We start from the raw sequence: 24,001 nt of genomic DNA, 5'->3' as shown, positions 1-24,001 counted from the left end.
ACTCTACGATTCTATGATTCTCATTAATAATTGGACTACGGTGGAAAGGTAAGTATTGGTTGGTTTATTATTTTATTTTTATTGCAGGAGATTGAGGGCGCTGGGGACTAGGTGATTGGCGAGTATGTACTCTATGTTATGTGTTGTATGTTATATGTTTTATGTTCTGTATGCATTTTTTTACTACTTTCCCATCAGCGGCTATGCTGTCATTGTGGGCATTCATTGCCGGATGGGAGCAGTAGTCCCATTAGACAATGGCTACACACAGACACACACACAGGGACGCACACACCAGCACACACACAGACCCACACACACACAGTCCCGCGGACCCCGTCTGCACAAATACATACACAGTTACACTCCGCCCACACACTTCCCTCCTCCCGATCTGCAGCAAAACTGCAGATCTTTGTTACATCTGCAGTTTTGCTGTGGATTTGCCTGACTCAATGGAAGTCAATGGGTGCTGAAACACTGCAGATCTGCACAAAGAATTGACATGCTGCGGAGATAAAACACTGCGAATCTGCACTTTTTTCCGCCTAATGTGCACAGCACATTTTTTTCCATAGGTTAACATTGCTTTGATACACGCTGTGGATCCGCAATAAATCTGCAATGTGTGCACATACCCTTAGGGTTAGGAACCTGTGATTCAAGTTCTTTCACACCAATCTTCCCCTCCATGCTTTTATAGACCTTGTGCACTGCGTGCAGTAGGGGAGAACAGAAAATGGCCTTCCCCCAAACTGTTTCCACAAAGCCTGAAGTTAGAATTTTCCAAAATGTCCTTTTATCTGAGGATAAATCTATAAATCCCATCCACTGTGCTGGAGCTGTAAGGCAAGGTTCACACATTGTGTGTTTGCTGTGAATCTTGTTTTTTTGTTGTGTTTTTTGCTGTGTTTTGTCATGCTACATTTGTCTCTTGTGCGTGATGATAAAGTTTAGCGGCAAGAAACAAAATCATTCTACTTTATCAGGTTTTGGCACAAAAAGCGCTGCAAAACCTGATACCTAATGTTTTTTCCACATTTTTTCACGACCCATTATTTTCAGTGAGGGAAAAACGCTGAAACAACTCTGAGGTTGGGTTCACATGTAGCGGAACTCTTGCGGAAATTACAGCGAGAATTCCGGAATTCCATTCCACGGGAAAATCGCATTTTAAATTCCCGCGATTTTACCGTGGAAAAATTAGCATTTTGCAAGCGTAATTAGCTTGCAGAATGGCTAGCGTTTTCCAAGAGATCTGGAGCATCGCTTGGAGAACTGATTGACAGGTTGGTCACACTCGTCAAACATAGTGTTTGACGAGTGTGACCAACTTTTAACTATTGAGGCTGCCTATGCAGCATCAATAGTAAAAGATAAAATGTAAAAAATAATAATAAAAAAATATTGTTATTCTCACCTTCCGGCGTCCCGCGCAGCCTTCCCGCCTCTCTCCACGCTCCCGGTCCCAGTAATCCTTTGCGACAATTACCGCGATGACGTCCGTTCTCGCGGGATCGCGAAGTCTCGCGGTCATTTGCAATGACGTCGCACGAATGACCGTGAGACTTCGCGATCCCGCGAGAACAGACGTCATCGCGGTAATTGTCGCAAAGGATTACTGGGACCGGGAGCGTGGAGAGAGGCGGGAAGGCTGCGCGGGACAATGGAAGGTGAGAATAACAATATTTTTTATTTTAAATTCTATTTTTTACAGGGATACGGTACCCAAAGCCCGGAGGACAGTCTCCTCTCCTCCGGACCGTGGGTACCATCCACAAATGATCTGCTTACTTTTCGCATGGTGTGCACAGCCACATGCAGAAAGTAAGCAGAACAATGCATTCCTATGGGTGCGGGATCAATGCGATTCCGCAAAATTAATGAGCATGCTGCGTTTTTTTACCGTAAAGCGATTCCGCCGCCGTAAAAACCACTGCATTAGCACAGCGTTGCGGAATCTCATAGCAATGCATAGGATGCTTATTTTTCACGTTTTCGCGGCAAAATCGCACTGTTCAATCCGCCGCTGAAACGCAAAAAAAGCCACATGTGAACTCATCCTGAAAGAAGCAACATGCTCTATTCTGCAAAATCCAAGCATAGCACAAAATACTGAGGACAAAAAAAAACAAGGAATGTCATAGACTTTGCTGGTACTGTAAAACACAGCTGAAAATTTACATAAAAAAGCAACAATAACACCACGTGTGAACATATCCTAAATCCCATCCACGTTGCTGGAACTGCCATAATGTCTCGCCCAACGTGGGGCTCGAACCCACGACCCTGAGATTAAGAGTCTCATGCTCTACCGACTGAGCTAGCCGGGCTACATGATATCCCTGACATCTAGGGTAAAGTTCTGAGTGCTGTTAGTTTACCATTTGGTGGTTTTTTATTTCATGCCCCCACTATCACTAATGTATGTTCCCTATCTGTAGTAAAATACTTACCGGTCTCCATCTACTTCTGTTCTCAGTGTCGCTCCAGTCGTCTTCTGCTAGTTGTGTGACCGGCCAGATCGCTCCAGTGTTTACTGGGCAGACCAGAATTAACCTCTCAAAGAAATTCTAGGAGCGGCAGAGCAAGGCTCACATCGACTGATAGTAAAGGCTCAATCAGACTCAGACAAAAACGGACAGCACTCGGACCAATGGTATTCAATGGGGCAGAGCAGATGAGCGATTTTTTACACTGACCGGATCTGGGTGTGAAACAAAGTGCAGGATGCTCTAGTGTCTTCTGTATATCAAATAAGACTGGACAATCCAAGTCTATGGGTGCAAAAAAAGTTTAGATACATCGCACTTCTGTAACATAGGGACGGTGTAAATAGTCCTGTAAATTATTAATAGCTGCTGCAGAAAACGTGATCTTAACAATAATCAGAAACCAACTTCAGCATTATCAGATTCCTTTTAAAAACGAAAACATTGTGCGATTCTTTACGCTCTTCTCCCGCACCAGTGACAGTTTAGTGATGTCTTTGTCGAGGCTCTTGATGCTCCAGTGACATAGTTATAGCGGCTGCTGATGGGCTCCAGCGCTCACACTCCCCTTGGACAATCCTCGGACGTCCTATTAAAGTGTGAGTGAAGCAGCTTATCTGCGGGCACTGATCGGCTGCAGCGCTCATGTGGCATCAAACATCTATTGTGGATACATGCAAACACTTTAAATTGTGCCATAAAGGAAAATTCTAAAGCTAAGTATGTGTATATTTTTCAATTTTCATTTAGAAAAGAATAATTATTACTCACCTGTATTGCCATGCGTTTCTCTATATCAGAAGTCGTTAAAATTGTTGTTCTTAAAATTTACCGGACCAAACATAGTTACCGATATCAATAATTTCAATGTAATGCAAAACAATCAAAGCACAAACCATCCAAAAACTGACAAATTCAATGGACGAGAGAGTTCAGAAGCTTCTTTCCAACAAGGGGTCCTATGTGCAAATGTAACATCACCGAGAAGAAACTTTTGACTTGAAAACTGTTTGATTTCATTTTGTAATAAGCTGATGATGCTTATAATTTCACAATTGACCATTTTTTTGTTCAAAATAAAAAGGTTGAAAACTGCTCTGCATAATAATTTGGAACATGCATTTTGAGTGTTTCTTATTTTGAAAAATATACTGTTTTCATAGGCAGTTTGTTCAAAAACATTGCAATTATGCTAGAATATTAGATGACTGGAAAATAACAATGACTGCAATTCATATAGGTAATTTAGAGAAAATATGAGGAAATATTTTTTGCATAATAATTTGGAACACAGTGTACATATGTAGTATGCATGTATATTGTATGAATGTAGTATGTATGTTTTTTTTTTTTTTACATTCAACACCTTAGCCAGATGATGGGACTGCTACTGTCCCATCTTTGGCTAATGTGTCAATCACTGTCATTGTAGCAGGCATCGCCCGATGGGACTTGTAGTCCCATCGGACGATGCCTGCACACACACACAACCCTCGGCAGGCCCACACAGACCCCCGGCAGCCCGCACAGACCCCCGGCAGGCCTGCACAGACCCTGGCAGCCTGCACATTCCCCGGCAGACCCATACAGACCCCCGGCAGCCTGCACAGACCCCCGGCAGGCCCGCACAGACCGCGCATCATGATGACATCATTTCAACAGCCAATCACAGCCATGCCATTAGTTAACATGGCTAACACAACTGGCTCATTGCAATATGGGAACTTCCGATTCCGGTATTCGATATTGTAAAAATATCGGAACTCGGTATCGGAACTCCGATACAGCAAATATCGGCCGATACCCGATATTTGCAGTATCGGAATGCTCAACACTAGTAAAGAATAATTATTACTTATCTGTATTGCCATCCATTTTTCTATATCAGGTTGTTAATATTGTTGCTGTTGTTAAAATTTATTGGACCAAAAATAGTTACCGATATCAATTATTTCAATGTATCATTAAAAATCAGATGTTATACTGCTGATCAGCAAAAAATCGGACTTTTTGCATACTGATAGACTTGAATAGTCGAGCCTCATCAAAAATATGGGAGACTAGTGCACACTGTGATTTTTTTCATTTGAATGTGCGATTATCCTCACAGTCCTCAGACAAAGCCTGTGAATGTGTTTCTGTAGCCTCACAATAGTGTCATAACCACTAAAACACAGAAGCCTGGATATCTCAGCCAGTAAAGCTTCAGACTTTTAATCTGAGGGTCCGGGGACCAAGTCCCTGTTTGCGTGGGAGATTTTTTTATTTAAAATATTAACCCAGAAGTTAAATGTCACTGGGGATCCCTGTGCAGGTAATAGAGTACAGGAGCTCTGTATATAGTGTCAGTGTACAGGTAATAATGTGATCACTAGTGACATTATACACAGAAGCTCTGAATATAGTATACAGTATATAGTGCAAGTGTACAAGTAAAACACTGACTCTCTCCGGTGACATCTCTAGTTGATGTCATGTCATCTTTACTTTCCTTCCTCATCCAGTTCAGACCTCCATCACTTCTTCCAGCCAGGACTCGTTTCTGAAGGAAATAACACAGTTATCTAGAGAACATTCCCAAACCTCTATAGTAAGCCAGATGAAAAAAAAAGCAACCGTGTCACCCTGCACAGTAACAGGACCTCTCCTCCCTAACACGGAAAACAGTATCCTCAAAAATAATATCCTTCAATTAGCCCCTACAGTAATAATACCCAAAAATGACAAAAATATCCTCGGAATGATACCTGTATTGGCTCATCAGAACTATTATAGTTGCAGCTTTCAGAGCACAGACACTCTGACAATGCCACAGCCAATCAGCAAGCTCAGTCTGAAAGAGTGATAACACAAATACATGACATAGCTTTCAAGTTCCCTGGTGGTCTAGTGGTTAGGATTCGGCGCTCTCACCGCCGCGGCCCGGGTTCGATTCCCGGTCAGGGAAATAACTTTTTTTTTTCTCCCCTGTAGTAATCCACAGCAAAGTTTAAATATAAATATTATGTTCGGTCTCTGCGGCTGTTGCATGATTTGCGGTTGTTAGTGTCAAAACATGTGCGGGAGTTTTGCCTGTTTGTTACGCAGTCCCCTCATGTGTTGAGGCTAACAACCATAAATCATGTTGTGGTATATCTACTATATAACCGTCTAATCCTGTCTGTCTGTTTGCAATGGAAAATCCACATCGCTGATTGGTCGCACCCGGCCGTCCGCAACAAATCAGTGACAGGAGCAGTCCGCCGTGAATTGGCGCAGAATTCAAATGACGCACGCCACTGCTACCGTCGGGAGATCTGTGGTGTTAGCCGCTGATCTCCTGATGGTTGCTGCGGGTCATCTCCTGCCGCACGGAGCTCAGCAGCGATGCAGCTGGGAGATGACCGGCGCAGCGCTTATTGTGTGGATGGTACCCAGGGTTCGGAGGAGACTCTCCTCCAGGCCCTGGGTACCATAAACCTGTAAAAAATAGAATTAAAATTAAAAATAGTGATATACTCACCTTCCGACGGCCCCCGGACTCTTTCCCTCCTCTCACCATGCGCCCGGCATCTTCCGGTCCCAGTAATGCTTTGCGTAAAAGTCCGCTGATGATGTTGCGCTCTCGCGAGAGTGACGACATCTCAGGTCCTTCGCGCTAAGCTTTACTGGGACCGGAAGATGCCGGGAGCGTGGAGAGGAGATCGGGGGCCATTGGAAAGTGAGAATAACCTTTTTTTATTATTTTTTACATTCTATCTTTTACAATTGATGCTGCATAGGCGGCCTTAATTGTAAAAAGTTGGTCACAATTGTCAAACACTATGCTTGATGAGTGTGAACAACCTGTCAATCACATTCCAAGCGATGCTTCAAATTGCTTGCGATGCACTTGAATTCCGCACGCGAAAATCGTGTGAAAAACGCATGTTTTCCACAGTTTTTCCTGCGGCGGGAGTTGTGGAAATGCTGCGGAAATTTCCGCAGCATTTCTGCAACGTGGGTACTTAACCTCAGTGTGACACGCAGCAGCGACCAGGCCCCCGCTGTGAGATCACCGATCGGGGTGGGTCGTCCGGGACCATCTTTTGAATGTTGGTCTCCCGCTGGCCATATTCTAGAATACCCGATGCGTTAGAATCGGGCCACCATCTCGTGTATATATATACATACACAAGCACACTCATAATATCTGAGCACGCTCTCTCATCACTGTGAATAATTATTATTATTATTTATATAGCACCTTTGATTCCATGGTGCTGTACATAAGGGGTTACATACAAATTACAGATATCACTTACAGTAAACAAACTAACAATCACAGACTGATACAGGGGGGAGAGGACCCTGCCCTTTCGGGCTTACATGCTACAGGAGGGTGGGGAAGGAGACAGTCGGTTGCAGGTTGCAGCAGCTCCAATGGTGTGGAGGCGGCCACATGGTCATTAAAAAGGTTGTAAGCTTTTTTGAAGAGATGGGTTTTCAGGTTCCATCTGAAGGATCCAAATGTGGTGGATATCCGGACGTGTTGGGACACAGATAATGATAATCCTTATTTATATATAGCACTAACATATTCTGCAGCGCTTTACAGTTTGCACCCATTATCATTGCTGTCCCAGATGGGCCTTACAATCCAAATTCTCTCTCAGTATGTCTTTGGAAAACCAGGAGGAAACCCGTGCAAACACACAAACTCCTTGCAGATGTTGTCCTTGGGGGAAGATGAACCCAGGATTCCTGTGCTGTAAAGCTAACTACTGATCCACCGTGAATAATTTATTGTTAATACTATTTTTACTTTTCTTTTTCTACGTGATGTTCTGCTTTCATTAGCTAATCTGACTGAATACAGGAACAGAATCACGGTAAGAGGGAGAAGGACATTGTAAGGCCGGGGTCAGACTCGCTAGAAACTCGCATGAGTTTCACACCTCAATACCCGACACTGCTACCGGCACATGGGATCGGAGCGCTCAGCCACATGGAAATACACACTGTACAGCCACACACTTTGGTCCCGAGCGCCAGCAGCAGTGTCTGGTATTAAGATGAGAGACCCGTTCGAGTTTCACGCAAGTCTGACCCTGGCCTAAGAGTGGATTTTTTTTTCCTTTTAGGACATCAGAGCATGATGCCGCAGATTTATAGATTAAATCCATCAGTCTCATTATGTAACAAGGCATTTTTAGTTCCGTGGTGGTTTAGTGGTTAGGATTCGACGCTCTCATCCCCGCGGCCCTGGTTTGATTCCCGGTCAGGGAAATAGTTTTTTGTTTTTCCGATTTCATTAGATATTGTGAGTGAATACAGAAATATGATCCCATTAAGAGGTAGAGGGGCATTGTAGGTGAGTCTATATGATGCGATGCACTAGATGTAGACCCCAATACTGGCATTTTGAAGACGGGTTGGCTGAAGTATCCACTTTTCAGAAAGTCTTCAGCATTAGCCCAGATTGGCATAAATGGCAAAAATCACAAAACATTTCAATAAGTCCAAGTTGTGCAGAAATAAATATTACATTTCATTTTTCCACCAGTATTCTGATGCAAACTGAAACTAGGGATTAAGGAACGGTGAGAAGAGAAACCCAAATGTCCCTGATAAACTACAAGTCAGGAAGGCTTCCAATATCCCATCACTAAGGTAGTGACATCGCCACGTGTTCACACTTCTCTTGTGTTACCTCCCCTCACATCACTCTCATCTGCATTTCCTCCCAACAGGACCCAGCTGTGAAGGAATTTAGGCAACAGTCATCGGTAATGTAATGGGGGAGGGGAGAGAAAGGCAGAAGGTACAAGATTCCACCTATGAATTAGACCCTCATTCACACCCAGGAGGGCCGACGCTTTGATAGTGAGGTTCATTGGGGTTAGACTATGTGCGCACGTTGCAGATTTGCCTGCAGAATTTTCTGCATAGAATCGCACCTCTTGGCAGAAAACACAGGTAAAATTCAGCGCTTTTTTCATGCGTTTTTGATGCGGAGTTTCATGCAGATTTGTATGCGTTTTGAAAGCTAAATAAAGATATGTTATTTAACAACAAAAAAAGATTTGTGATGTAATTTCTGGTCCAACGTCCTCTTTTACATCTGTCTAATCCACACTCCATTACCTAGATAGATAGATAGATAGATAGATAATATATGATAGATAGATAATATTAGATAGATAGATAGATAATATATGATAGATAGATAATATTAGATAGATAGATAGATAGATAATATATGATAGATAGATAGATAGAGTGCCTTGCGAAAGTATTCGGCCCCCTGGAACTTATCAACCTTTTCCCACATATCATGCTTCAAACATAAAGATGCAAAACATAAATTTTTCATGAAGAATCAACAACAAGTGGGATACAATTGTGAAGTTGAGTGAAATGTATTGGTCATTTTAAATTCAAAAACTGAAAAGTGGGGCGTGCAATATTATTCGGCCTCTTTACTTTCAATGCAGCAAACTCACTCCAGAAGTTCATTGTGGATCTCTGAATGATCCAATGTTGTCCTAAATGACTAATGATAATAAATAATCCACCTGTGTGTAATCAAGTCTCCGTATAAATGCACCTGCTCTGTGATAGTCTCAGGGTTCTGTTTGAAGCACAGAGAGCATCATGAAGACCAAGAAGCACAACAGGCAAGGTGTTAAAATGGTCAAGTCACAGTCCAGACCTGAATCCAATCGAGAATCTGTGGAAAGAGCTGAAAACTGCTGTTCACAAACGATCTCCATCAAACCTCACTGAGCTCGAGCTGTTTGCCAAGGAAGAATGGGCAAGAATTTCAGTCTCTCGATGTACAAAACTGACAGAGACATACCCCAAGCGACTTGCAGCTGTAATCGCAGCAAAAGGTGGCGCAACAAAGTATTAAGTTAAAGGGCCGGATAATATTGCACGCCCCACTTTTCAGTTTTTGCATTCAGTTTTTTTCCATAAAAATTTTAAATAACCAATAAATTTCGTTCAATTTCACAATTGTGTTCCACTTGTTGTTGATTCTTCACCAACAATTTACATTTAGCATCTTTATGTTTGAAGCATGATAAGTAGGAAAAGGTTAAAAAGTTCCAGGGGGCTGAATACTTTCACAAGGCACCGTAGATAGATAATAGATAGATAGATATGGGATAGGTAGATAGATAGATAGATAGATAGATAGATAAATAGATAGATAGATAGAACGGATGAGATAGACAGGGCTGCCATCAGGGCACTACTTCCCTTACTGCTGTATGGGGCCCGGTGAACAGCAGCACAGAAGGGGGCCCACAGGTCAGGGGCCCTGTTCCTGTGCTTCTAGTCATTGGGCCCTAAGTGCTGTGCGCTGCAGCTGGGCCTGCGGCGCACGCATCAGCAGAACTGCCACAGCGGCTGACATCAGAGAGCTGTAGACGTGGAAGAGCTGAAGGAACTGTGGTGGTGTCATCATTATCCCAGGCCTTCACCACTGATCAGCTTCGCCACCTGATCACATGACGATGATGTCACCACAGGTCCTTCAGCTCACTCAGCAGCAGCTGCATCTTTGCCGCAGGAGTCTGGCCAGGAAAGAAGGTTTTTTTTTTTAATATTGTTATTGAAAGTGGCCAATAACAATATAAAGGGGCAGAATGGAGACTCGGGGGCAGGATGGAGACACGAGGGCAGAATGGACACATGGGACAGAATGGAGACACACAGGGGCAGAATGGAGTCACACAGGGGCAGAATGGAGTCACACAGGGGCAGAATGGAAACACGGGGCAGTCCACCTGTCATTTCATCACTGGAGCCCCTGTAGAGCAGTGACATCTCCCTATGTCAGTGTTCTACACGAGAAGGTGGACCCAGGCAATTATAGGCTGGTGAGTCTGACTTCTATACCAGGAAAGATCTTTGAACAAATTATTAAACAACATTTATGTCAGTACCTGGATAAGAATGAAGTGATTAAACAGAGTCAGCGTGGGTTTGTAACTAATAAGTCATGTCAGACTAACTTAATTTCCTTCTATGACAGAATCACTGATTGGGTGGAACAGGGAAATGCTGTAGATATAGTATATCTTGACTTCAGTAAAGCATTTGACAAAGTATCTCACACAATCCTTATTGAAAAAATGACGAAGTATGGAATGGACAAGGCAACTGTTAGGTGGATTCATAACTGGCTTAGTGATCGGACCCAAAGAGTGGTCGTAAATGGCTGCATATCCAGTTGGAAGAATGTCTCAAGTGGGGTACCACAGGGCTCTGTCCTGGGCCCTGTATTGTTCAACACCTTTATCTTATGATTTAGATGAAGGAATTGAGGGTAAAGTGATTAAATTTGCTGATGACACAAAACTAGGAGGGATAGCTAATACTAGAGAAGAGAGAGAGAGGATTCAAAAAGATATAAATAAACTGGAGCAGTGGGCAGCAACTAACAGAATGGTTTTTAAAAGGAAAAATGCAAAGTACTACATCTGGGCAATAAAAATGAAAAAACATATACAGAATGGGAGGAATGGGGCTAAGCAACAGCACATGTGAAAAAGACTTGGGTATACTAATAGATCACAGACTGAATATGAGTCAACAGTGTGATGCAGCAGCAAAAAGGCAAATGCAATTCTAGGATGTATTAACAGAAGCATACAGTCTAGATCACGTGAAGTCATTATTGCCCTCTACTCCTCTTTGGTCAGACCTCCTCTGGAATACTGTGTCCAGTTTTGGTCGCGACTTTTTAAAAAAGACATCTACAAACTGGTGCAAGTTCAGAGAGGAGCGAACAGAAATGGTGACCGGTCTGTAAGCCCCGCCTTATGAGGAAAGGTTGCAGGATTTCGGAATGTTTAGCTTGCAGAAGAGAAGACTGAGAGGAGACTTAATAGCTGTCTACAAATATCTCAAGGGCTGTCACATTGTAGAGGGATCATTTTTATTCTCATTTGTACAAGGAAAGACTAGAAGCAATGGGATGAAACTGAATGGGAGGAGACACAGAGTAGATATTAGAAAAAACTTTTTGACAGTTACTGTGATCAATGAGTGGAACAGGCTGCCATGAGAAGTGGTGAGTTCTCTTCCAATAGAAGTCTTCAAACAGAGGCTGGACAGAGATCTGTCTGGGATGATTTAGTGAATCCTGCTTTGAGCAGGGGGTTGGACCAGATGGCCCAGGAGGTCCCTTCCAACTCTACGATTCTATGATTCTCATTAATAATTGGACTACGGTGGAAAGGTAAGTATTGGTTGGTTTATTATTTTATTTTTATTGCAGGAGATTGAGGGACTAGGTGATTGGCGAGTATGTACTCTATGTTATGTGTTGTATGTTATATGTTTTATGTTCTGTATGCATTTTTTTACTACTTTCCCATCAGCGGCTATGCTGTCATTGTGGGCATTCATTGCCGGATGGGAGCAGTAGTCCCATTAGACAATGGCTACACAGACACACACACAGGGACGCACACACCAGCACACACACAGACCCACACACACACAGTCCCGCGGACCCCGTCTGCACAAATACATACACAGTTACACTCCGCCCACACACTTCCCTCCTCCCGATCTGCAGCAAAACTGCAGATCTTTGTTACATCTGCAGTTTTGCTGTGGATTTGCCTGACTCAATGGAAGTCAATGGGTGCTGAAACACTGCAGGTCTGCACAAAGAATTGACATGCTGCGGAGATAAAACACTGCGAATCTGCACTTTTTTCCGCCTAATGTGCACAGCACATTTTTTTCCATAGGTTAACATTGCTTTGATACACGCTGTGGATCCGCAATAAATCTGCAATGTGTGCACATACCCTTAGGGTTAGGAACCTGTGATTCAAGTTCTTTCACACCAATCTTCCCCTCCATGCTTTTATAGACCTTGTGCACTGCGTGCAGTAGGGGAGAACAGAAAATGGCCTTCCCCCAAACTGTTTCCACAAAGCCTGAAGTTAGAATTTTCCAAAATGTCCTTTTATCTGAGGATAAATCTATAAATCCCATCCACTGTGCTGGAGCTGTAAGGCAAGGTTCACACATTGTGTGTTTGCTGTGAATCTTGTTTTTTTGTTGTGCTTTTTGCTGTGTTTTGTCATGCTACATTTGTCTCTTGTGCGTGATGATAAAGTTTAGCGGCAAGAAACAAAATCATTCCACTTTATCAGGTTTTGGCACAAAAAGCGCTGCAAAACCTGATACCTGATGTTTTTTCCACATTTTTTCACGACCCATTATTTTCAGTGAGGGAAAAACGCTGAAACAACTCTGAGGCTGGGTTCACATGTAGCGGAACTCTTGCGGAAATTACAGCGAGAATTCCGGAATTCCATTCCACGGGAAAATCGCATTTTAACCCCTTCCTGACATGAGACGTACTATCCCGTCCACGGTACCCGGGCCCGTATGACCGGGGACGGGATAGTACGTCTACCGCGATCAGCGGCGCCCACGTGGTGAGCGCCGCTGATCGCGGCCGGGTGTCAGCTGATTATCACAGCTGACACCCGGCACTATGTGTCAGGGGTGGTCACGGACCGCCCCCGACACGTTAACCCCTTGCACACCGCGATCAAACATGATCGCGGTGTACCGGGGGTTAAAGGGAAGCATCGGCAGGGAGGGAGCTCCCTCCGTGCTTCCCTGAGCCCCCCACGGCAGCGCAATGTGCAGCGCTGCTGCGGGGGGCTCCTTTCCTCCAGGCCCCCGAATCCAAGATGGCGACGGGGGCCTTCGGGGGCCTGGGGAAGCTGGCTTCCTCAGTGCCTGCAAAGCGCAGGCATGAGGAAGCCTTGTGCACTGCCTGTGACAGATTGCTGATCTGTCACAGTGATCTGTGATGTGACAGATCAGCGATCTGTCATAGGACAGTGATGTCCCACCTGGCACTATGTAATAAAGTAAAAAAAAAATTAAAAAAAAGTGTAAAAATAAATTTAAAAAAATCGCCAAATAAATTAGTAAAAAAAAAAAAAAAATATTCCCCAATAAATTCATTTTTTGAAAATAAAAAAAAAAAAAACAATAAAAGTACACATATTAGGTATCGCCGTGTCCGTAACGACCTGCCCTATAAAACTGTCCCAATAGTTAACCCCTTTAGCGAAGCCCTTAAAAAACAAAAATAAAAAACGAAGCAAAAAATAATGATTATCATACCGCCAAACAAAAAGTGTAATAACGCGCGATCAAAAAGACACATATAAATATCCATGGTACCGCTGAAAACGTCATCTTATCCCGCAAAAAACAAGCTGCCATACAGCATCATCAGTGAAAAAATAAAAAAGTTATAACTCGCAGAATAAAGCGATGCAAAAATAATTATTTTTTATATAAAATAGTTTTCATTGCATAAAACCGACAAAAACATAAAAAAACGACCTAAATGAGGTATCCCTGTAACCGTACTGACCCGAAGAATAAAACCGCTTTATCAATTTTACCGCACGCGGAACGGTGTAAACGCACCCCCCCAAAAGAAATTCATGAAACGCTGGTTTTTGTTCATTCTGCGTCACAAAAATCGGAATAAAAAGCGATCAAAAAATTTCACGTGCCCGAAAATGGTACCAATAAAAACGTCAACTCATCCCGCAAAAAATAAGACCTCACATGACTCGGTGGGTCAAAATACGGAAAAATTATAGCTCTCAATATGTGGTGATGCAAAAACTATTTTTACAATAAAAAGCGTCTTTTAGCGTGCGACAGCCGCCAAACATAAAAACCGCCATAAATAGTAAATCAAACCCCCCGTTATCACCCCCTTAGTTAGGGAAAAATAATAAAATAAAAAAATGTATTTATTTCCATTTTTCCATTAGGGTTAGGGCTAGGGTTAGGGCTAGGGGTGTGTTAGGGTAGGGTTAGGGTTAGGGCTAGGGTTAGGGCTAGGGTTAGGGCTAGGGTTAGGGCTAGGGCTAGGGTTAGGGCTAGGGTTAGGGGCGTGTTGGGGTTCGGGTTGGAGTTAGAATTGGGGGTTTCCACTGTTTGGGCACATCAGGGGCTCTCCAAATGCAACATGGCGTCTGATCTCAATTCCAGCCAATTCTGAGTTGAAAAAGTCAAATGGTGCTCCTTCCCTTCCAAGCTCTGCTATGCGCCCAAACAGTGTTTTACCCCCACATGTAGGGTATCAGCCTACTCAGGACAAATTGCAAAACAATTTTTGGGGTCCAATTTCTCCTGTTACCCTTAGGAAAATAAAAAATTGGGGCAAAAATATCATTTTTGTGGAAAAAAATGATTTTTTTATTTTCACGTCCGAGCGTTATAAACTTCTGTGAAGCACTTGGGGGTTCAAAGTGCTCACCACACATCTAGAAAAGTTCCGTGGGGGGTCTAGTGTCCAAAATGGGGTCACTTGTGGGGAGTTTCAATAGTTTAGGTACATCAGGGGCTCTCCAAACGCACATGACACCCGCAGACCATTCCATCAAAGTCTGCATTCCAAAACATCACTGCTTCCCTTCCGAGCCCCGACGTGTGTCCATACAGTAGTTTTCTCCCACATATGGGAAATCAGCGTACTCAGGACAAATTGGACATCAACTTTTGGGGTCCAATTTCTCCTGGTACCCTTGGGAAAATAAAAAAATGGTGACTAAAAGATCATGTTTGTGGAAAAAATACGAATTTTTTATTTTCACGCCCGGGCGTTGTAAACTTCTGTGAAGCACTGGGGGGGTCAAAGTGCTCACCACACATCTAGATAAGTTCCTTGGGGGGTCTAGTTTACAAAATGGTGTCATTTGTGGGGGGTTTCCACTGTTTAGGTACATTAGGGGCTCTCCAAAGGCAACATGACACCCGCAGACCATTCCATCAAAGTCTGCATTCCAAAACGTCACTACTTCCCTTCCGAGCCCCGACGTGTGCCCATACAGTAGTTTTCTCCCACATATGGGGTATTGATACTCAGGACAAATTGGACAACAACTTTTGGGGTCCAATTTCTCCTGGTACCCTTGGGAAAATAAAAAAATGGTGACTAAAAGATCATGTTTGTGGAAAAAATATGAATTTTTTATTTTCATGCCCGGGCGTTGTAAACTTCTGTGAAGCACTGGGGGGGTCAAAGTGCTCACCACACATCTAGATAAGTTCCTTGGGGGGTCTAGTTTACAAAATGGTGTCATTTGTGGGGGGTTTCCACTGTTTAGGTACATTAGGGGCTCTCCAAAGGCAACATGACACCCGCAGACCATTCTATCAAAGTCTGCATTCCAAAACGTCACTACTTCCCTTCCGAGCCCCGACGTGTGCCCATACAGTAGTTTTCTCCCACATATGGGGTATCAGCATACTCAGGACAAATTGGACAACAACTTTTGGGGTCCAATTTCTCCTGGTACCCTTGGGAAAATAAAAAAATGGTGACTAAAAGATCATGTTTGTGGAAAAAATACGAATTTTTTATTTTCACGCCTGGGTGTTGTAAACTTCTGTGAAGCACTGGGGGGGTCAAAGTGCTCACCACACATCTAGATAAGTTCCTTAGGGGGTCTAGTTTCCAAAATGGTGTCATTTGTTGGGGGTTTCCACTGTTTTGGTACATCAGGGGTTTTCCAAACGCGACATGGTGTCCGATCTCAATTCCAGCCAAAAACGTCAAGTGGCGCTGCTTCCCTTCCGAGCTCTGCCATGCGCCCAAATAGTGGTTTACCCCCACATGTGGGGTATCAGCGTACTCAGGACAAATTGCACAATAACTTTTAGGGTCCTGTTACCCTTGGGAAAATAAAAATTGGGGTGAAAAGATCATTTTTGTGGAAAAAATATGATTTTTTAATTGTACCGCTGTACGTTATAAACTTCTGTAAAGCCCTTGTGGGTTCAAAGTTCTCACCACATATCTAGATAAGTTCCTTGGGGGGTCTAGTTTCCAAAATGGGGTCACTTGTAGGGGGTTTCCACTGTTTAGGTACATCAGGGACTCTCCAAACGTGACATGGCGTCCAATCTGAATTCCAGCCAATTTTGCATTGAAAAAGTCAAACTGCGCTCCTTCCATTCTGAGCTCTGCCATGCGCCGAAACAGTCGTTCCTCCCCACATATCAGGTATCTGCATACTCAGGACAAATTGCACAATAACTTTTGCAGTTCAATTTCTCCTGTTACCCTTGGTAAAATAAAAAAAATTGAACCTGAAGTATTTTTTTTATGAAAAAAAGTTAGATGTTCATTTTTTTTTAAATATTCAAAAAATTTCATGTGATGCACCTAAAGGGTTAATAAACTTCTTGAATGTGGTTTTGAGCACCTTAAGGGGTGCAGTTTTTAGAATGGTGTCACTTTTGGGTATTTTCTATCATATAGACCCCTCAAAGTGGCTTCAAATGTGATGTGGTCCTAAAAATAAAATGGTGTTGTAAAAATGAGAAATCGCTGGTCAACTTTTAACCCTTATAACTTCCTAACAAAAAAAAATTTTGGTTCCAAAATTGTGCTGATGTAAAGTAATCATGTGGGAAATGTTAGTTATCAAGTTTTTTTTGTGCCGTATCTCTGTGATTTAAGGGCATAAAAATTCAAAGTTGGAAAATTGCGAAATTTTAAAAATTTTCGCCAAATTTCCGTTTTTCTCACAAATAAACGCAAGTTATTTGAATGAAATTTTACCACTAACATGAAGTACAATATGTCACGAGAAAACAATGTCAGAATCACCGGGATCCATGGAAGCGTTCGAGAGTTATGACCTCATAAAGGTACAGTGGTCAGAATTGTAAAAATTGGCCCGGTCATGAACGTGCAAACCACCCTTGGGGGTGAAGGGGTTAAATTCCCGCGATTTTACCGTGGAAAAATTAGCATTTTGCAAGCGTAATTAGCTTGCAGAATGGCTAGCGTTTTCCAAGCGATCTGGAGCATCGCTTGGAGAACTGATTGACAGGTTGGTCACACTCGTCAAACATAGTGTTTGACGAGTGTGACCAACTTTTAACTATTGAGGCTGCCTATGCAGCATCAATAGTAAAAGATAAAATGTAAAAAATAATAATAAAAAAAATATTGTTATTCTCACCTTCCGGCGTCCCGCGCAGCCTTCCCGCCTCTCTCCATGCTCCCGGTCCCAGTAATCCTTTGCGACAATTACCACCGCGATGACGTCCATTCTCGCGGGATAGCGAAGTCTCGCGGTCATTTGCAATGACGTCGCACGAATGACCGTGAGACTTCGCGATCCCGCGAGAACAGACGTCATCGCGGTAATTGTCGCAAAGGATTACTGGGACCGGGAGCGTGGAGAGAGGCGGGAAGGCTGCGCGGGACAATGGAAGGTGAGAATAACAATATTTTTTATTTTAAATTCTATTTTTTACAGGGATACGGTACCCAAAGCCCGGAGGACAGTCTCCTCTCCTCCGGACCGTGGGTACCATCCGCAAATGATCTGCTTACTTTTCGCATGGTGTGCACAGCCACATGCAGAAAGTAAGCAGAACAATGCATTCCTATGGGTGCGGGATCAATGCGATTCCGCAAAATTAATGAGCATGCTGCGTTTTTTACTGTAAAGCGATTCCGCCGCCGTAAAAACCACTGCATTAGCACAGCGTTGCGGAATCTCATAGCAATGCATAGGATGCTTATTTTTCACGTTTTCGCGGCAAAATCGCACTGTTCAATCCGCCGCTGAAACGCAAAAAAAGCCACATGTGAACTCATCCTGAAAGAAGCAACATGCTCTATTCTGCAAAATCCAAGCATAGCACAAAATACTGAGGACAAAAAAAAACAAGGAATGTCATAGACTTTGCAGGTACTGTAAAACACAGCTGAAAATTTACATAAAAAAGCAACAACAACACCACGTGTGAACATATCCTAAATCCCATCCACGTTGCTGGAACTGCCATAATGTCTCGCCCAACGTGGGGCTCGAACCCACGACCCTGAGATTAAGAGTCTCATGCTCTACCGACTGAGCTAGCCGGGCTACATGATATCCCTGACATCTAGGGTAAAGTTCTGAGTGCTGTTAGTTTACCATTTGCTGGTTTTTTATTTCATGCCCCCACTATCACTAATGTATGTTCCCTATCTGTAGTAAAATACTTACCGGTCTCCATCTACTTCTGTTCTCGGTGTCGCTCCAGTCGTCTTCTGCCAGTTGTGTGACCGGCCAGATCGCTCCAGTGTTTACTGGGCAGACCAGAATTAACCTCTCAAAGAAATTCTAGGAGCGGCAGAGCAAGGCTCACATCGACTGATAGTAAAGGCTCAATCAGACTCAGACAAAAACGGACAGCACTCGTACCAATGGTATTCAATGCGGCAGAGCAGATGAGCGATTTTTTACACTGACCGGATCTGGGTATGAAACAAAGTGCAGGATGCTCTAGTGTCTTCTGTATATCATATAAGACTGGACAATCCAAGTCTATGGGTGCAAAAAAAGTTTAGATACATCGCACTTCTGTAACATAGGAACGGTGTAAATAGTCCTGTAAATTATTAATACCTGCTGCAGAAAACGTGATCTTAACAATAATCAGAAACCAACTTCAGCATTATCAGATTCCCTTTAAAAATGAAAACATTGTGCGATTCTTTACGCTCTCCTCCCGCACCAGTGACAGTTTAGTGATGTCAGTGTTGAGGCTCTTGATGCTCCAGTGACATAGTTATAGCGGCTGCTGATGGGCTCCAGCGCTCACACTCCCCTTGGACAATCCTCGGACGTCCTATTGAAGTGTGAGTGAAGCAGCTTATCTGCGGGCACTGATCGGCTGCAGCGCTCATGTGGCATCAAACATCTATTGTGGATACATGCAAACACTTTAAATTGTGCCATAAAGGAAAATTCTAAAGCTAAGTATGTGTATATTTTTCAATTTTCATTTAGAAAAGAATAATTATTACTCACCTGTATTGCCATGCGTTTCTCTATATCAGAAGTCGTTAAAATTGTTGTTCTTAAAATTTACCGGACCAAACATAGTTACCGATATCAATAATTTCAATGTAATGCAAAACAATCAAAGCACAAACCATCCAAAAACTGACAAATTCAATGGACGAGAGAGTTCAGAAGCTTCTTTCCAACAAGGGGTCCTATGTGCAAATGTAACATCACCGAGAAGAAACTTTTGACTTGAAAACTGTTTGATTTCATTTTGTAATAAGCTGATGATGCTTATAATTTCACAATTGACCATTTTTTTGTTCAAAATAAAAAGGTTGAAAACTGCTCTGCATAATAATTTGGAACATGCATTTTGAGTGTTTCTTATTTTGAAAAATATACTGTTTTCATAGGCAGTTTGTTCAAAAACATTGCAATTATGCTAGAATATTAGATGACTGGAAAATAACAATGACTGCAATTCATATAGGTAATTTAGAGAAAATATGAGGAAATATTTTTTGCATAATAATTTGGAACACAGTGTATATATGTAGTATGCATGTATATTGTATGAATGTAGTATGTATGTTTTTTTTTTTTTTTACATTCAACACCTTAGCCAGATGATGGGACTGCTACTGTCCCATCTTTGGCTAATGTGTCAATCACTGTCATTGTAGCAGGCATCGCCCGATGGGACTTGTAGTCCCATCGGACGATGCCTGCACACACACACAACCCTCGGCAGGCCCACACAGACCCCCGGCAGCCCGCACAGACCCCCGGCAGGCCTGCACAGACCCCGGCAGCCTGCACATTCCCCGGCAGACCCATACAGACCCCCGGCAGCCTGCACAGACCCCCGGCAGCCCGCACAGACCCCCGGCAGGCCTGCACAGACCCTGGCAGCCTGCACATTCCCCGGCAGACCCATACAGACCCCCGGCAGCCTGCACAGACCCCCGGCAGGCCCGCACAGACCGCGCATCATGATGACATCATTTCAACAGCCAATCACAGCCATGCCATTAGTTAACATGGCTAACACAACTGGCTCATTGCAATATGGGAACTTCCGATTCCGGTATTCGATATTGTAAAAATATCGGAACTCGGTATCGGAACTCCGATACAGCGAATATCGGCCGATACCCGATATTTGCAGTATCGGAATGCTCAACACTAGTAAAGAATAATTATTACTTATCTGTATTGCCATCCATTTTTCTATATCAGGTTGTTAATATTGTTGCTGTTGTTAAAATTTATTGGACCAAAAATAGTTACCGATATCAATTATTTCAATGTATCATTAAAAATCAGATGTTATACTGCTGATCAGCAAAAAATCGGACTTTTTGCATACTGATAGACTTGAATAGTCGAGCCTCATCAAAAATATGGGAGACTAGTGCACACTGTGATTTTTTTCATTTGAATGTGCGATTATCCCCACAGTCCTCAGACAAAGCCTGTGAATGTGTTTCTGTAGCCTCACAATAGTGTCATAACCACTAAAACACAGAAGCCTGGATATCTCAGCCAGTAAAGCTTCAGACTTTTAATCTGAGGGTCCGGGGTCCAAGTCCCTGTTTGCGTGGGAGATTTTTTTATTTAAAATATTAACCCAGAAGTTAAATGTCACTGGGGATCCCTGTACAGGTAATAGAGTACAGGAGCTCTGTATATAGTGTCAGTGTATAGGTAATAATGTGATCACTAGTGACATTATACACAGAAGCTCTGAATATAGTATACAGTATATAGTGCAAGTGTACAAGTAAAACACTGACTCTCTCCGGTGACATCTCTAGTTGAAGTCATGTCATCTTTACTTTCCTTCCTCATCCAGTTCAGACCTCCATCACTTCTTCCAGCCAGGACTCGTTTCTGAAGGAAATAACACAGTTATCTAGAGAACATTCCCAAACCTCTATAGTAAGCCAGATGAAAAAAAAAGCAACCGTGTCACCCTGCACAGTAACAGGACCTCTCCTCCCTAACACGGAAAACAGTATCCTCAAAAATAATATCCTTCAATTAGCCCCTACAGTAATAATACCCAAAAATGACAAAAATATCCTCGGAGTGATACCTGTATTGGCTCATCAGAACTATTATAGTTGCAGCTTTCAGAGCACAGACACTCTGACAATGCCACAGCCAATCAGCAAGCTCAGTCTGAAAGAGTGATAACACAAATACATGACATAGCTTTCAAGTTCCCTGGTGGTCTAGTGGTTAGGATTCGGCGCTCTCACCGCCGCGGCCCGGGTTCGATTCCCGGTCAGGGAAATAACTTTTTGTTTTTCTCCCCTGTAGTAATCCACAGCAAAGTTTAAATATAAATATTATGTTCGGTCTCTGCGGCTGTTGCATGATTTGCGGTTGTTAGTGTCAAAACATGTGCGGGAGTTTTGCCTGTTTGTTACGCAGTCCCCTCATGTGTTGAGGCTAACAACCATAAATCATGTTGTGGTATATCTACTACACTCACTGGCCACTTTATTAGGTACACCATGCTAGTAACGGGTTGGACCCCCTTTTGCCTTCAGAACTGCCTCAATTCTTCGTGGCAGAGATTCAACAAGGTGCTGGAAGCATTCCTCAGAGATTTTGGACCATATTGACATGATGGCATCACACAGTTGGCGCAGATTTGTCGGCTGCACATCCCTGATGCGAATCTCCCGTTCCACCACATCCCAAAGATGCTCTATTGGATTGAGATCTGGTGACTGAGGAGGCCATTTGAGTACAGTAAACTCATTGTCATGTTCCAGAAACCAATCTGAAATGATTCGAGCTTTATGACATGGCGCATTATCCTGCTGAAAGTAGCCATCAGATGTTGGGTACATTGTGGTCATAAAGGGATGGACATGGTCAGCAACAATACTCAGGTAGGCTGTGGCGTTGCAACGATGCTCAATTGGTACCAAGGGGCCCAAAGAGTGCCAAGAAAAAATTCCCCACACCATGACACCACCACCACCAGCCTGAACCGTTGATACAAGGCTGGATGGATCCATGCTTTCATGTTGTTTACGCCAAATTCTGACCCTACCATCCAAATGTCGCAGCAGAAATCGAGACTCATCAGACCAGGCAACGTTTTTCCAATCTTCTACTGTCCAATTTCGATGAGCTTGTGCAAATTGTAGCCTCAGTTTCCTGTTCTTAGCTGAGAGGAGTGGTACCCAGTGTGGTCTTCTGCTGCTGTAGCCCATCTGCCTCAAAGTTCGACGCACTGTGCGTTCAGAGATGCTCTTCTGCCTACCTTGGTTGTAACGGGTGGCAATTTGAGTCACTGTTGCCTTTCTATCAGCTCGAACCAGTCTGCCCATTCTCCTCTGACCTCTGGCATCAACAAGGCATTTCCGGCCACAGAACTGCCGCTCACTGGATTTTTTTTCTTTTTCGGACCATTCTCTGTAAACCCTAGAGATGGTTGTGCGTGAAAATCCCAGTAGATCAGCAGTTTCTGAAATACTCAGACCAGCCCTTCTGGCACCAACAATCATGCCACGTTCAAAGGCACTCAAATCACCTTTCTTCCCCATACTGATGCTCGGTTTGAACTGCAGGAGATTGTCTTGACCATGTCTACATGCCTAAATGCACTGAGTTGCCGCCATGTGATTGGCTGATTAGAAATTAAATCTTAACACACAGTTGGACAGGTGTACCTAATAAAGTGGCCAGTGAGTGTATATAACCGTCTAATCCTGTCTGTCTGTTTGCAATGGAAAATCCACATCGCTGATTGGTCGCACCCGGCCGTCCGCAACAAATCAGTGACAGGAGCAGTCCGCCGTGAATTGGCGCGGAATTCAAATGACGCACGCCACTGCTACCGTCGGGAGATCTGTGGTGTTAGCCGCTGATCTCCTGATGGTTGCTGCGGGTCATCTCCTGCCGCACGGAGCTCAGCAGCGATGCAGCTGGGAGATGACCGGCGCAGCGCTTATTGTGTGGATGGTACCCAGGGTTCGGAGGAGACTCTCCTCCAGGCCCTGGGTACCATAAACCTGTAAAAAATAGAATTAAAATTAAAAATAGTGATATACTCACCTTCCGACGGCCCCCGGACTCTTTCCCTCCTCTCACCATGCGCCCGGCATCTTCCGGTCCCAGTAATGCTTTGCGTAAAAGTCCGCTGATGATGTTGCGCTCTCGCGAGAGTGACGACATCTCAGGTCCTTCGCGCTAAGCTTTACTGGGACCGGAAGATGCCGGGAGCGTGGAGAGGAGATCGGGGGCCATTGGAAAGTGAGAATAACCTTTTTTTATTATTTTTTACATTCTATCTTTTACAATTGATGCTGCATTGGCGGCCTTAATTGTAAAAAGTTGGTCACAATTGTCAAACACTATGCTTGATGAGTGTGAACAACCTGTCAATCACATTCCAAGCGATGCTTCAAATTGCTTGCGATGCACTTGAATTCCACACGCGAAAATCGTGTGAAAAACGCATGTTTTCCACAGTTTTTCCTGCGGCGGGAGTTGTGGAAATGCTGCGGAAATTTCCGCAGCATTTCTGCAACGTGGGTACTTAACCTCAGTGTGACACGCAGCAGCGACCAGGCCCCCGCTGTGAGATCACCGATCGGGGTGGGTCGTCCGGGACCATCTTTTGAATGTTGGTCTCCCGCTGGCCATATTCTAGAATAC

General features: G+C 43.5%; 4 non-coding genes across 4 annotated transcripts; 2 read left to right on the top strand and 2 right to left on the bottom strand.

Annotated features, from left to right (window-relative positions):
* Positions 1–2,260: 2,260 nt before the first annotated feature.
* Positions 2,261–2,333, bottom strand: TRNAK-CUU (transfer RNA lysine (anticodon CUU)). The gene has a single exon. It is a non-coding gene; the product is annotated as a tRNA-Lys (tRNA).
* Positions 2,334–5,367: 3,034 nt separating this feature from the next.
* On the top strand, positions 5,368–5,439 carry TRNAE-CUC (transfer RNA glutamic acid (anticodon CUC)). The gene has a single exon. It is a non-coding gene; the product is annotated as a tRNA-Glu (tRNA).
* A 12,900-nt stretch (positions 5,440–18,339) lies between these two features.
* On the bottom strand, positions 18,340–18,412 carry TRNAK-CUU (transfer RNA lysine (anticodon CUU)). The gene has a single exon. It is a non-coding gene; the product is annotated as a tRNA-Lys (tRNA).
* Positions 18,413–21,547: 3,135 nt separating this feature from the next.
* On the top strand, positions 21,548–21,619 carry TRNAE-CUC (transfer RNA glutamic acid (anticodon CUC)). The gene has a single exon. It is a non-coding gene; the product is annotated as a tRNA-Glu (tRNA).
* The last annotated feature ends 2,382 nt before the right edge of the window (positions 21,620–24,001 follow it).

This window comes from Dendrobates tinctorius, unplaced genomic scaffold, assembly GCF_039654945.1.
Source record: "Dendrobates tinctorius isolate UK_male_01 unplaced genomic scaffold, ASM3965494v1 ptg000228l, whole genome shotgun sequence".
NCBI classification, from domain to species: domain Eukaryota; kingdom Metazoa; phylum Chordata; class Amphibia; order Anura; family Dendrobatidae; genus Dendrobates; species Dendrobates tinctorius.
This window is presented reverse-complemented; position numbering and strand designations above follow the sequence as displayed.